This window comes from Crinia signifera, chromosome 4 (genome assembly GCF_055691185.1).
Source record: "Crinia signifera chromosome 4, ASM5569118v1, whole genome shotgun sequence".
NCBI lineage: Eukaryota > Metazoa > Chordata > Amphibia > Anura > Myobatrachidae > Crinia > Crinia signifera.
Window position 1 is genome coordinate 259,766,219 of NC_139220.1, and position 16,305 is coordinate 259,782,523.

A 16,305-nucleotide genomic window follows, 5' to 3' on the forward strand; every position below is an offset into this window, starting at 1 on the left:
GTGGGTAACAAGTAAACAGCATACAGTATCAACAATAAACAATATAAACAGGTGGGGGAACATGTACAGTCATACAGAAAGTTACTCAGAGGGGAAACCGTGTTAGATTATGTGCAAAGGGTTATGGCTTGACTAGACAGTGAGGTGTTCATGAGTTCTGGTGTCAACAGGTGAGCCGCTTGAGGGAAGAAACTTTTTAGGCTTCTGGTGGGAATAGACCTGTAGCGTCTGCCGGATGGCAGCAGGTTAAACAAGCCATGGCCAGGATGTAGTTGGTCCTTGACTATCTTCGTTGCCTGCTTTTTTGCTCTGGACAGGTACCGGTCTTTGGCAGAGGGAAGGTCTATCCCTATTATCCTCTCTGCACTTCTGACTACCTTTTGGAGTCTGCATTTGTCTTCCTTGCTGATGGAGCCCTACCAGACCAGTATTGAGGAGCACAGTACAGACTCCACAATCGCGGAGTAGAAGAGGAGCAGAAGCTTCTGTGGGATGTTGAATTTCCTCAGTTGCCTAAGGAAGAATAGCCTCTGCTGTGCTTTTCTAACAATAGTATCAGTGTTGGGCCCCAATTTAAGGTCCCGGGAGATTGTCGTTCCTAGAAACTTGAAGGAGTCCACAAGGGATACCACACTGTCAGCAATTGTTAGCGGAGGAACACCAACAGCCTTCTTCCTAATGTCCACTACCAACTCAACGGTTTTGAGTGGGTTGAGCTCTGGATGGTTGCTGCTGCACCACCTGGCCAATCGGTCCACTTCTTGGGCCTTATTCAGATTGCATCGGTACTGCGCGCATTCGCACGCAGTACCGATGTTGTGCGTCTGCGCAGGCGTGTTTCTGCCCATGTGCAGGCGCATGGTGCGTGCACCCACGGCGACCTTTCGGGTCGTCGGGTACACGCACCCATGGCAGCGAGGGGGGGGGGCGCGGAGATGGGCGGGGAGCGCCGGGATGCCCCATTACCATATGGGAACGCCCAGCGTTCCATGGGCGTTTCCATGAGAACACTGGGCGTTCTCATGCTAATGAGGCAGTGACGCGGGTGTGTGGGCCGGGTAGCTGACATCACCGGATGTCAGCTGCCCGCCCATATCACGCCAGCGTGCACGCATATATACGCAAGTCACTTATATATGCGTGCACGCTAAACATAATTCGATGGTCGGTGACCATCGAATGATGTGGGCGGACACCCCAGCAAAGCGAATGGATGTTTATGCAAAACATCCATTCGCTGCTGTGCGGGCGAAGCCGCACTTTGCTGGGGCGGCGGGGGGGCGTGCGTTTGCCGGGCGGGGTTTGGTGGACTCGCAAGGCTGAATAACCCCCCTTGTCTGTTGGCTGTTTGTCCCCGTCCTTGATAAGGCCAATGACGGTAGTGTCATTGGCGAATTTGATTATCTTTACTGATTGCGCCTCTGAGGTGCAGTCGTTGGTGTACAGGGAGAAGAGCAGGGGTGATAGTATACAGCCCTGAGGGGCTCCTGTGCTGATGGACCAGACTTGGGAGGTGAATTTTCCCGCTTTCACAACTTGTTTTCTATCAGTCAGAAAGTCCACAATCCAGGAACACGTAGCTTCAGGGACTCCTAGGTGGAGTAGTTTGGGGTGGAGGATGTTGGGGATGATTATGTTGAAAGCCGAGCTGAAGTCGACAAACAGGACCCTTGCATAGGTACCAGGCATATCCAGATGCTGCAGAATGTAGTGCAGGCCCAGGTTGACTGCGTCCTCAACGCATCGAATCGATCGGTAAGCGAACTGGAGGGGGTCTAGCTGGTGGCCAGTCACAGCTTTCAGGTGGTTCAGTACCAGGCGCTCGAATGTTTACATGATCACAGACGTCAGGGCTGTCGCCCGGTAGTCGTTCAGATTTGTAATAGTGGATTTCTTGGGGACCGGAACAATAGTGGAACTTTTGAGGCAGGAGGGAACCTTGCGTAGCTCCAGTGATTTGTTGAAGATCCTGGTGAGTATGGGGGCAAGTTGACCTGCGCATACTCTCAGTGCAGATGGTGACACTCCCTCAGGACCTGGTGCTTTCCTTGGTTTGGCCCTCTTGAACATCTCCTCCACCTCTACTTGGGTGACCTGGAGTTATTGAAGTAGCAATGTAGGTACAGCCTACAGCCGCCCTCACAGGTATGTGTACATAGACAGTTGTCTGTCTCATGTTGCTCTATAATAGCCACAATCCATGGTCAGTCTGCCTTCAGATGTTTGCGCCAGCGTGTGCGTATAGGTTTTTATGCGCATGTGCAGCCGCTGTGTGCCCACAGCGCAGAAGTCCGGACGGGGAGCATGATGGGGCAGCGGGTCAGTGAATTTGCCTATGGGAAAGCCCAGCATTCAGGGCCGGTGCAAAGCACCGGAGCGCCCCAGGCGAGTCGGGGTGGGGGCGCCCCGGTGCCGGGGGGAGGGAGGGGGGGGTGGTACCTGTGTAAAAAAAATTGCTGCCCCGGCGTCCCTGCAGTGCTGGGGCGGTCAGGGGTGTCCGTGCCGTAGGGGTACCTGCGGCGCCGTCATGTGTATAAAGCTAGCTGCGGCCGGCGGGGTCCCTGTAGTGAATAGCAAATAACTAGCGCTTCCCGCGCCGCTGCGCACATAGCGCTAGTTATTTGCTATTCACTACAGGGACCCCGCCGGCCGCAGCCAGCTTTATACACATGACGGCGCCGCAGGTACCCCTACGGCACGGACACCCCTGCCCGCCCCAGCACTGCAGGGATGCCGGGGCAGCAATTTTTTTACACAGTTCGATGGGGGTGAGGGGCGAACTGCCGCCCTCCAGGTGCCGGGGCCCTAGGCAAATGCCTAGAGCTGCCTAGTGGTGGTACCGGCCCTGCCAGCATTTCATGGGCGTTCTTAGGGTAATTTCCCGATGATCATACTGCAAATTACTATAACAATACAGACACTGGTGCTTAATGCTCCACGATGGACAGTATAAAAACTAAAAGCAGTAAAATGATGAAATATGGAACAGCCTTAAGCATCTTGTGTCTGAATGCTGGAAAAAGATGAGTTTTCTGGATGAACAGACCCTAATCAATACAAATATCCATGAGAATACAGATTTATATCCGCCTCTGTCTGGGTGTCTGCACAGTAAGATATTCCTCAGTCACAAGCAATGTCGTTTATTCTGTAATGGAAGCTCAACAACTTTCCAGTGATTAAACCCAAACTCCCATATCCCACATCTGTCTGCTTAGGAAGTCTGGTGATAGTCATTTCTTCTATGTGGTAAATGTTGAGGATTATGTATTTCTCACATATCGGCAGGGATTACCTGCTACTGGTATGTGAGCTTCCCTGCAGCAGATACACATGAGAGTCCTTGCGACAAGATCTTGCACATGCACAGTGGGGGTGGATGGAAGGTAAGAAACAGCCTGTTGCTGATGCACTGTGAGTCAAAACGAAGACATGGGGTTTTTCATGTTTTTTTTAGTCGGCACGTGCCGACAGGTGGAATTTTATGCCTTACCATCCACTACGGCATGGTGAAAGAATAAAATAGTGTAGCGAGGTACTGTGTCCAAAGCATGGTGAGGCGCACTGTCGACTGTGTTGACATTCGGGATTTAAAAACAGTGAAAAACCTTTGACCTTTCACTGTTGACCTAGTCCATGTCGGCCTAACGCATGTGTCGACCGAATGACCCTGTCGACCTTCAGGTATGTTGACCTTGATGCATGTCGACCTTCATTGGTTGACCCAGTAAATGTCTACATTCTCCTTGTCGACCCTATGACCCATACCCTCCTAATTCTCCTCCTAAATCTCAGCAGCTTGGTCATGTGACAAGAAGACGTATCTAATATATAGGTTATCTTATATTTAGAATTTTGACCAATAATAGTTATATTGTTCTTTTCAGTAATATAACCCCAGAATGCTTTAACATTCAAGCGCTGGAGGTGTCTCGTATCCACAGCCCTATCAGCAACACACCGCCCGCTTCTCCCAGCATCAGAACAATCCACTTCATTTACTGTTATTGTTTTAATAAACATGAGGCACTTTCGATCCGTGTTCCAATTTTCCCTGAAACTTTCAATGTTTCTGTTTCCTAGTCACATAATTAAAGGAAAAAACCGCTAATGACGTTAACTTTGTGCTGTGTTAATGACAGAGAGAACGGCGCCACAAATTGCTGCCATTAATAAGAAAAATAAAATATTTAAAAGGGAAGATCCATGAGAGTAATTTTAATAAACCAAAATGAGGAAAATGAATTCCTGGGCATTTGTGGCAATTTAACTCTCCGCTGAAATCTCACATATACATTGGCGCAATTATTTATTGTGTGTGTCTCATATTAAAAAACCACAACACACACAGTGGAAGCAACGCATTGAGCTGTATTTTAGTCTCACTTTGCGAGTATTTATACCACCGATTAGTCTGCTCTCCCTGCTGTCCTGGAGTATATTACACATTAATATGATATTATCCATCTCGCAGCACTGATGCTTCACTGTAGCCACACTATTTATACACACAACAGGTACCCGGTGTTCTGTTATTTACTTGCAGTCTCATGTTTATTAAGTAACCTCGCCATTTTCTCCTAGATCTCCACAAAGCCACTTCTGCACACACCACTGATGGCTCCCTCTTCTTGTTTACATACTTGTGGACTGTCCCCGATTAGAAGGTCAGTCCCTTTTTATAATTAGTTTAATACTGAGGAGCTGAACATAGTATTTTTATTTTCCTGTATGCCGTTCCCAGTAACTTTTTGTATTCTGCGTACTGTATACACTAGTTTTATCAAAGACAGATGCGGAAGTACCGTTCATGCAGCCGAGGCCCACTACTGCCACCCACTGCTGTGCGGCCAGGGGCGTAACTATAGCACCGCAGCCCCCGCCACCGCGGGGGGGGGGGCGCTGTGCATGTGGGGGCGCCAGGGGCTGCGGTGCTATAGTTAAACCCCCCCTCAATCCCCCGCAGACTTACCTATCGCGCTGGTCCCGGCGGCTCCGTTCTTCTGCTGAGGACCACCACAAAATGGCCGCCCCCATATAGCACACAGTTCTCTGAAACTGTCTGCTGTATGGGGGCGGCCATTTTCTGGTGGTCCTCAGCAGGTGAACGGAGCCGCCGGGACCAGCGCGATAGGTAAGGCTGTGGGGGATTGAGGGGGGGTTTGCATGGGCGGCGGGGTAGGGGTGCTCGGCGGGGCGGCGACGGGGGGGGCGCCCCCCCCTAACGGCGGGGGGGCGCCCAAAACGTAGCTACGCCACTGTGTGCGGCATATTATGAACTTGGGTTAAAGTGGAGAAGTGGGTCCTAAATTATGGGGGTTATTCTAGTTTACTCCATTCGCAGCCATGTGGGGAACTCAGTGGGGGGAGGGCGGCTGTACGAGTGGCGGGTGCCGTTAAAACCACACGCAGCGATGCAAAATTCACAGCGCTGAGTGTGAACTCGAATAAACTTGTATAAGTCTGCACCAGGCCAACCATTTGCAAGTTCCGCCATTGATCAAAGAAAAGTATGGAAAAGGAGGGGTTGGGACATAGGCAAAAGCAAGTGTGGGGGGGGAGGGTTGTCTGGTTGCCCGTAAACCCATGTCCTCTTGGCAAGTGCCTTAAATTTTGACAACTTTAGCACTGGTATATAATATGCTTCTTCTACCACATTTACTGTATGTGTGGATCTGAGCCCTCAAACATTGCAATGGGCCAGAGAGCAGCTGCCAGGAGGAAGAGACAGGAGCCTTACCATGAAGTGGGAGATTGTGAGCTTAGAAAGTGCAGTACTGTTTCTATTATGTTTTTGTATTTATTTATTATATGTTTAACCTTTTCCTGACCACTTATTTTATTTACATGTTTGAAAGAGCCTATACTATAGACCAGCTGTACTGTTAAATATTAATACTGCATTCTATACAGTATCCAGTGTATAAAAAGACCAATTTCCAGGACTGTTACCGTTCCCCAAGACTCACGCACTTACTCCAATGCCGTGCAGATTGGGAGATTTTGGATTAAATTTTTACGTTTACGTTTTAGGTGTGCCACTGGAACGGCCATGAAATGCTGGGTGTTCCCATATGCTAATCGGCCACTGCAGCGTCCTCCTCTCCCCCCCTCCCCCCTCCTGTGCTCTGCCTCAGCCATGGGTGCGTGCACCCAGTGAACAGTTTGCTTGCAAAGAGCAATCATCAGCCCCATGTGAACGCACGCGGGCCAACAAACGGACCTGAATAAGGTCCATAGGATAATATGCATAAACAAGCACTAATAAACCCACGCATACTTTGCTATTTTCCTGATTTAAGTGGGACTTGGGATGGATTATTGGGTCACAAAAAAGGTGGAATTTTGGTTCAAAAAGGTCATTTCTGTACAGAGATTTGTGAGATGTCATGAGAAGAGGGCGGAGCTCAGAGCAACCGTACATATGCATTCACCTTCCACATCTTTCGATGATGGAGAGATGTGGGATTCCATGTGACATGCAATAGGATATTTATGTACGCGCCTTATGTTCGAATGTACGCGCCTTGTGAACGGTGGGCCGGCGTACCACCATTTGCAAAGTCGGTATCTGGTTCACTTGCAAGGAAGCGATTTCGCATCTGAGCGAATGAACCAGAATAACCCCCCATGTGTACACAATTTTGCACAGACACAATACATAATTGAGGTGACAAGCAAAATACAATACATAGAATCGAGTTACTGCGATGACTAAAATGATCAGGGATCACAAATGTAGCTATATATGTCTTGCCGATCTAGAGAGTTTTTCATAGCTATCATATGATGTTGCCTCTCTCTCTCTCCAGGGACCTGTCTGTGGTGTGTGATGCTGCAGTCTCTGGCACTACAGGGGTTAGGCGGAGCAAGCGATGTACTTATAAAAATTACTGTATAAAGAGCGACTTTCATTGATGCAGTTGAGCGTCTGCTGTTTAATGGCCTTTGTTGAATAAAACTTTCCAAGATAACTAAAGATTTATGGGGATGTTTTCCTAACTGTATTTGTATCTTTTTTAATTAAATGCCATTTAACATAACATTAGATTAATTGGATAGAACAAAATGTTATTTCACTGTAGCTGAATTCATAAAAGGGGCTGCTTACAGAATGGTTTGGGGGCATGGAGGAAAGCGGCAGTAACTGTTTCAGTGCCAGCTCGCTCTGCATGCAACTACTCTCAGTGTGACAACAGTGAGAGCAGTTAGAGGGTGCTTGAATTGTAAGCTCCTTTGGTTAGTTGCTCGAAATCTGTTATGCCCCTTTCAGACCGCACTTTTAAAACGGTAAATTGCCGTTTTTTTACCGTTTTAAAACGGTAATGTGTGCGGTCTGAAAGGTCCAGTCCCACTTAACCGGTTAGAAAATGCAGTTTTTTCTAACCGGTTAAAATGCAGGGTCCTACCCGTTTCTGAACCGGTATTTTAGCCAAAAAATCGGCTCAGAAACGGTATTTAGGACCCAGCCAATGAGCTGGGTCCTAAATTCAGCACAGTGAATACTTAATGAGCGCTCATTAAGTATTCACAGCACTGGAGCCCCCCCCCGCGCGTGTCGACACCCCCTGCGCGCGTGTCGACGCCCCCCGCGCGTGTCGACGCCCCCCCGCGTGTCGAACCCCCCCCCCCCCCGCGCGTGTCGACGGCCCCCCCGTGTCGACTTACCCCGTGCCGGTATCTCCGTTGTGGTTCCCGGCACTGCAGCTCAGTATGCTCGGAAAGCACTTATGAAAAAAGTGTCTTTCAGAAAATGGCTGCCCCCATACGGAAGACAGTTTTTTTAAACTGGGTTTCCTATGGGGCAGCCATTTTCTGGAAGACACTTTTTTCATAAGTGCTTTCCGAGCATACTGAGCTGCAGTCCACAACGGAGGTACCGGCACGGGGTAAGTCGACACGGGGGGGGGGGGGGGGCGCCGACATGCGGGGGGGGGGGGGGGGGGGGTGGGGGGGCCGTCGACACGCGCGGGGGGCGTCGACACGCGCGGGGGGCGTCGACATGCGCGGGGGGGCGTCGACATGCGCTCGGTCGACACGCGAGGGGGGGGGGGGGAGCTGCACGGAGGGGAGTGCTGAAGGCTGCACTGGCTTTAACCCTGTATTTGGAAAGTTTCCAAAAACGGGTCTGCCAGTGTCAAAAAATCGGCACTTAAACGGTAATATACCGTTTAAGTGCTGCGGTCTGAAAGGGGTTTTATCTGGCAGACCCGTTTTTGGAAACGTTTCCAAATACAGGGTCAAAGCCAGTTATGCGGTCTGAAAGCAGCATTAAAGGCCTGGTTGCATACTTTTTAAGCATCAATTTTTTATGATGTGCATTTGTTATGACGTGCAATTTTTTTTATTACACACCTATCCACTCAGGCAGTGGCGTAAGTTCGTTCCAGTTGCCCGGAGGCAAGATATATATCGGTCCCCCCCCACACACACACATACGTACACACACAACCTTATAACCTTATATAAAATATATATATTCTAGATAGATTGATCGATCGATAGATAGATCATGTATATACAGTGGCGTAAGTTTGTCCCAGTTGCCCGGTGGCGTAAGTTTGTCCCAGAGAGAGAGAGAGAACACATATATATTTCAGAACTTAGCCACAGAAGCGATTTTAATGGCTTTCAATGAATGGTTTTAAACTGGCAGTGGAGGAGAGGTGCCCCCTTGATAGCAGGAGCCCGGCGGCAGATGACTCCATTGCCTCCCAGAGTTCTGCCTCTGTGTATATATATTTCAGAACTCAGCCACAGAAGCAATATCATTGGCTTTTAAATAACTGATTTAAACTTCTAGGGAGAGGTGCCCCTTTGGGAGCAGGAGCCCGGCGGCAGATGACTCCATTGCCTCCCAGAGTTCTGCCTCTGCACTCAGGGTTCATTAGATATGTGGGGGCAAGGGCGTAACTACCATAGGTGCAGCTGCTATGGGGCCCAGAGCTGAAGGGGGCCCATCTTACTGTATAAGTAATATGTTTTACATACATTTGTCATAATCAACTGCTAAATAGGGGGCCCTTAAAAACTTTTGCTATGGGGCCTACGAATATCTAGTTACGCCCCTGTGTGGGGGCTTAAAGTAGTGCACTATTGTTTCAGTCACTTGCGAGCAGGGCCCTCATACCTTTGACTGTCTGTAAATACCCAGTTTGTTTTATCACTGTCTCCTATTGTAAAGCGCGACGGAATCTGCTGCGCTATATAAGAAACTGTTATTAAATAAATAAATTCACTCATTTAGCCCTCAATGGTTAGTGTGTAATCTGGGGAAGAGTTTGGGTGAAATGGTCCAATTTCTCCACCGTCACATTTATTACCAGCATGAAAGATCTATGTAACATTGTCCGCTAACAGTAAATGAAGCATTTAATGCAACTGAATACAAATAAAGTACATTTTGGAGCAAGACGTTGGGTGACATGTTATAGAATGAGATTTTCTGACTTTTGTGATTTTTTTAGTAAAAAAACGTAAGGATTCGCACTTTTTCCGAAAATCGCACATGTAATACGATGCGAATTGCGGCAAAAATCTCGCTTTTTGCTATGAAATTCGCACATTTTGACCTGTTGATTTTTCTCAAACTTCAATTCGCATCCAGATGTTTTCCCATTATAAAGTACTAGTAAGCCCTCTCGAAGCAAAAGCTTTGAAAGCTCGTATGCTACCGTCTGTGTTTGTGGCATGTGTGAGTAAGAGATGTAGTTTCACTCTCTGCCAGCAGAAGGCAATGCTTCAGAGACTCACGGACACTAGACATATATACATATATATAGATGATACAACTCGCACATGTAATAGGGTGCAATTTTTGGTAAACGTTACCAAAAATCACAAAACAAATAGCGCAAGTTCAGTCTGGCAAGTTTGACAGAACCATGAACAGATCAGTGAGATCTGTGCATGGTTCTGTCTAAATAAACCTGAAAATGAATGAAAATAATTGGCGTGGGGTCCCCCCTGAGCATAACCAGTCCCGGGCTCATTAAACTGGTCCTGGTTTCAAAAATACAGGGGACAAAATGTGTTGGGGGGGGGGGGGGGTCCCCCATATTTAAGAAACCAGCACCAGGCTCTTTGATCGGCCCTGGTTCCAAAAATACGGGGGCCAAAAAACTGGACTCCCCCATATTTTAGAACCATGCGCACTGTGGCTGTTCAGTCATGGATGGGGTCAGTGGGGAAGTCAGAACCCCCCATTAAAGGGGTCCCCCATCCAGGATAGAAGCCTGGGGATTTCCCTAGTAACCCAGGGCGATGTAATGTAAAAAAACCATTGCATTTTACAGTAGAACTACAAGTCCCAGAAGGCCTCTCACGCTTCCTGGGACTTGGCGAACCGGGGCTGTTTATGCTCGAGGAGGGGGGGGGCACACCATTTTTGTTATATACAGAAAACCACACGTTACCATGTCTAAAAAATCGCATATATGCATTAATTCTCACTTTTTCATGATTAAAAATCACACAAAATCACATGTCATTGCATTTTTCTCACTGCAATTCACATTTCATTACATTTGAGATTAAAAAAAAAAACATTTGCTATTTCAAAAAACCTTACTAAAAATCTCATCCTATTACATGTCACCCGTTGTGTTTTCAATACTGTATATGCCACTGCTTGTTTTACTTAAGATCCATGCACACTGGGCGACTATACCCAGTGTGTATGGACAGCAATGATAGCGTTCATCGTTGCGGGGAAAGCCGCTCAGTGCATACACACTGAGCGGCTTTCCCCCTGCCCGGCCCCGCTGGAGGGGGGAGGACGGTGTTGCATAGCCGAGCGCTATGCAAAGCCGTCCTGAAAGCCACTCATCTGCTGGTAGGTTTTCCCGGCAATATTTTGGGAGCGCGCAGCAGCACTCACCGCTCATCGCCCGGCCATACACACTGGGCGGCTTTGAGCTGAAAGACACTCAAACCTGCTGTTTTGAGCGACTTTCAGCTCAAAGTCACCCAGTGTGTATGGGCCTTAAATGTGCTAATCTACACACAGAGAGAAGGCTGCAAATGTGTTGGTTGATCCAAAAGTTAGGGATAGGGTTTTGTTTGGATTCCGCACAAGGTTGCCCCCACTCGGGATGGGGGGGATCAAGAGAGATCCCTGCCCCCCGTGCTGGGGTTCGGCTTGAGTAGCCTGGAACCAACTAATAATGTGTGTCTAGGTACCTAATTGGGCGGACACTACATAGTTGGTGGTGCTCCCATGAGTCCGGATAAACAGTACAAAAAAAGGGGGAGAGAAAGGGGACTCTGTTTTTGGGGCACTCTTGTGATATGATGATTTGATAATAAAACTTCACTTTTATTTCTTTAGATTTAAAAAAAGAAGGCTATAATTCATGGATAAGGTAGCCGTAAGAATTCAATCTCCCTGCTGGCAGTGAGCTTTTTAAGATATATGCTATGCACTAGGGATTATGAACAAGGGTCCAAAAAATGGTCGGACCAATTAGAATTATTGATGTGTTACCTAGTAAGCCTTGCGGCAATGGTAACTAGGGCTCGTAAGAGGCAAATTATAAAGGTTTAGGAGGGGTTAATTCCCTTTATTTGTGGAGACTGCTCACACATTGAGCGTGGTTTCTATTTAGTACTAAGTTGAGTAGTACTTGTGTTGGCACCGCAGTGGTTTTTTAATGTGCAATTAAAGCGTTCCTAGTAAGGGTTTCGCACGATTCTGTTGGTGTGTAGTGTGCAGCTCTTAGATGGGTGCTATCCGGGAGTGCCTGGCTCCTTAGTGAGTTGAATTGTACGCTGCCCCTTGCTGGGCTAAAGTAGAGACCAGCATCATATTGGCCCCACCGTGAGAGTTTTAATTCCACTCACGCCACAGTGATAATTGACGCACCAAGGAACTTAACAGTTAATTAGTTAGTTAGTTAAGTTCCTTGGTGCGTCAATTATCACTGTGGCGTGAGTGGAATTAAAACTCTCACGGTGGGGCCAATATGATGCTGGTCTCTACTTTAGCCCAGCAAGGGGCAGCGTACAATTCAACTCACTAAGGAGCCAGGCACTCCCGGATAGCACCCATCTAAGAGCTGCACACTACACACCAACAGAATCGTGCGAAACCCTTACTAGGAACGCTTTAATTGCACATTAAAAAACCACTGCGGTGCCAACACAAGTACTACTCAACTTAGTACTAAATAGAAACCACGCTCAATGTGTGAGCAGTCTCCACAAATAAAGGGAATTAACCCCTCCTAAACCTTTATAATTTGCCTCTTACGAGCCCTAGTTACCATTGCCGCAAGGCTTACTAGGTAACACATCAATAATTCTAATTGGTCCGACCATTTTTTGGACCCTTGTTCATAATCCCTAGTGCATAGCATATATCTTAAAAAGCTCACTGCCAGCAGGGAGATTGAATTCTTACGGCTACCTTATCCATGAATTATAGCCTTCTTTTTTTAAATCTAAAGAAATAAAAGTGAAGTTTTATTATCAAATCACCATATCACAAGAGTGCCCCAAAAACAGAGTCCCCTTTCTCTCCCCCTTTTTTTGATCCAAAAGTTAGCCTATCAGTACAGCAAGAACTAGCGAGAGCACTGAGACATGAGGCACCAAGTACCTCAGACCACATGTCACATGCTGATATGGTCTACCCTACACTGACTAGTATTATTATCATAATAAAAAGACGCATATTTGCGTAATAAAGGAAATCAAACGAGTGATGCTAATTTGCATTCAAAGCATGCCGAGCGAGGTCCATAGGGTAATGTTGCATCAATAGAGAACAATCAGTTGCAATCACCTCGTGGCATAATAGCAATAAATTGTCCTGCACTGTGTTTATTTCTTTAACAAATCGTTATTTTAAAATTTTATTATATCAGCCGACTGATTTAGAGCATATTTACATACATTCAAAACCACAAAACAAGGTATATTTTGAAGAAATACACAGAAACTGGAGGATAATTATAATAATAATGATAATAATAATATAGTTTAATGAATAGAATGACTGTTAGTATTGTTTCCATAGACCACTTTGATCTTTACAAACATTGCGAATTAAACAATTTTCAATGATATATTTGCTCCAATGGCAAAATGGTTTTAAAATAAGATTTTTTTCTTAACTTCAAAGCATAAAAAGGGGGCGTACATATTAGGAAACAATGACACTTATTTACTGTGATGGAAATATTCTTGTTACTGTTATTTTACATTACATAAAAGAAGATATTGGCATGTATCTATAGATTGGAAGCTTGCGAGCAGGGCCCTCCTACCTCTTTGTCGGTTTGTTACTTCCCAGTTTGTTTATTCACTGTTTCCAATTGTAAAGTGCAACGGAATCTGCTGCGCTATATAAGATACTGTAAATAAATAATTAAATATTTCATAAAGTGTTCTTCATTTTATCATTAGAATATTCCTGTATATGCTAGACTAAACCTGATCAATTTCATATAGGCTTTTAATATCCACAGCCGTACTTGTCAGTATCAGCTACATTTAATTTAAATGAACCATACAAGTTTGTCCAAACATGGCCCATAAACACAAACAGCCTAAAAGTAATAGATCAAACATTGACTTCAATTCATTAAATGTTCTTATTAAAATGAAACGATGTTTATAATTTAAGCTAAACACGGCTATGAGTACTTGCTTTAGGTGCCCATACACGGTACAATTATTGTATACAATATCGCATCACATTGCATCGCATAGGTTTGGCAATGCAATGAGATGAGATCTAGAACAAAAAGTATGTGATCTAGAACATGAGATCATCGCACCCAACAATTGTACCGTGTATGGGCACCTTTACAGCTATCTGGATGTACGTTAGTTCTACCATCATATCATATTATATTTAGTGTATGCATGGAACCCCCAGCTTTTTTTGTGAACAAGTCACAGGCCAGGTGAAGTTTGATAGGGTAATTTCCAGGCTATGCAGTTTGGACAAAGTACAATTAGGGATAAATCCAATTAGGTGCCAGTCGGGTCCTGCAAGTGGTTCTATTGTGGAATTACATTTTCAATTTGATGACAGACTCATTTTGATTTTCTAGAAGGAGTTAACGTTAGTTGTGAGCACCCCCTGAGCGGATGAAGGATGGGGAAATATTTTTTTGCAAGGTAAAGATGTCGGGACACAATATAGAAACTCTGGTACACCCCTCCTATTCATGCACTTGGTGGGGGTTATATAACATAATTTGCCCTAAACAATTTATGGTGAATTTCTGAGATCCTTCAGAACGCTCAGCAAGATTGCTCAGCACACAGCGATGTGTCAGCGCTGTGTGCTGAGCGGTCTCTCAGGGCCAGTGTTCTCCGGTGAGAATACTGGGCCGACCAATTAATATGCAACATGCTGGATATTAATCGCTGGGCGATAGCGACGCACAGGGCCATGCATCCCTATCACTATGGCCGCTACACATGTAGAAGCATATACATGTGTAGGCTCCATTAGAAATGCCAAATCGACGCATCCAGGAAAAGATCTCTAGGGCCAAAAGTCAATATTTTACTTAGATTTTTAAACACACAATACAATGTGCAATTCTGAATGAACAATTCATCAGAAGCGAAGAACTTAAGCTTTACAATGATACCTCATTTATCAATTTTGCTGAGCAGCATGTGCTGGGCTGGGGAGAGAGGCTGCTGCAGCATCAGTTAGTTCTTCTCCCTCTCCCTGTGCCCAGACCTCTGCAACGGGAGACCCAGCCTGGGTAAAGAGCACACGCCCCCTCTCAGCACCACTGGTTCTGCTGGTTTAGTTGTCACTGTTTTGGGGGTTTAGGAATTTTCCCACCCATTTCATGCACTTCTCTCAGGTTGCATTTTGTAGATAAGTTGCGCAACCTTGCAATGACTACCACCAACTGGCATTTCTAATTGGATATTGCATTTCTCAGGTGCGCACTTGTTATGTATGTGAGTTTCATAGAACAAACTTGCTTTCAGCCAGCGTTAGCCCCTTAGGATACTCTGCTTTGAGTTGATCATTTTGCCCTTGTAAGGTCAGTTGAGAATATAATATACATTAATTCTAAATAAAGTCTTTAATGTGCCACCTATATGACAATTGAATACAACCAATAAGAAGAGGAAAGGAAATAAACCCGTCCTTGGGTTGATAAACATACAATACATACGTTATTATGTAACTAGATGTGGCTCTACAATGCCCATAAGATTAAATATATTACTGAAATTACTGAAACGAGCACAAGAAAAAAAGAAATCAGGACTAGTTAATCAGCCTACGGACCACAGCAGGTGTCAGCAATAGCAGCAAGCACATTGTAGGAAAGAAATGATCATCTCTAGTAGAACCCGCACATTTTCTCTTTTCTGAACTGCAAATGTTTATATGGGCCCGATTCAGCCTGAGTCGCAAACTGGCAATTTTCTGTAATTGTTCCTACATTTTGTATCAATGCACTGTGGATAATTAGGCTTAAACTGGCCCATAATAGTCTCCAGGCTATAGGGGAGAAGTACTAAGCGTTGGAGAGCAATGAAGTGGAGAGGGATAAAGTAACAGGCAATTGGCTACAAACATAGTGCAGTGTTTGAAAAATTACAGTTAGGATTTAATTGGAAGATATTTTATCTCTCTCCAAGTCTAAATTCATCTGCCCCTGAGTGTGAATTTTAGGGGCATTTGGCTATTTTTGGTTAATTCAGCCAGATCCTGTTTCCTATTATAACTATAGGAAATACAATCTGATTACTAAACGAAAGAAAAGAGAATTAAAGGCTTTCGAAGAGATTTTTCTGAAAATGACTCCAAAAGCCCTTTAATTCATTCAGGTACAAGATTCATAGCTCTGCCCCTCAGTTTGCTTCCCAAATAAGATCCAGTGATAATATTCATGCATCTAGGCATTACTGTTGCATTATTTCAATCATCCACTGGAGGGAGCTCTCATCTTTGCTATGGAATTGAAATATCCACAAAGTGTGACGTGGGATTAACAAAGTGACAGTTTTCCAAATCATATTGTGAAATGTATTGTGCAGTTCATCAAAGTAATAACCAGACTTAAAGCCACATTTATTTCATCTATTCCACAATGCAAAACTACACGGAAACAAAGACACAAATGTTCAAGTGGCAAGAGCTGTCAAGAACCGTTAACTTCAGTACTTATATGTTAGTTGGGCACCCACTAAGCTCTTTGCTTAGTTTCTTTCATTATCGTATGAAAAGTTACCATGTCTTTTAGGGGTCTATTTATTGAAATAAATTTTACTAAAATAATGTGGGAAAGGGTGTTTTGACTGCTCCAAACCCTTTAA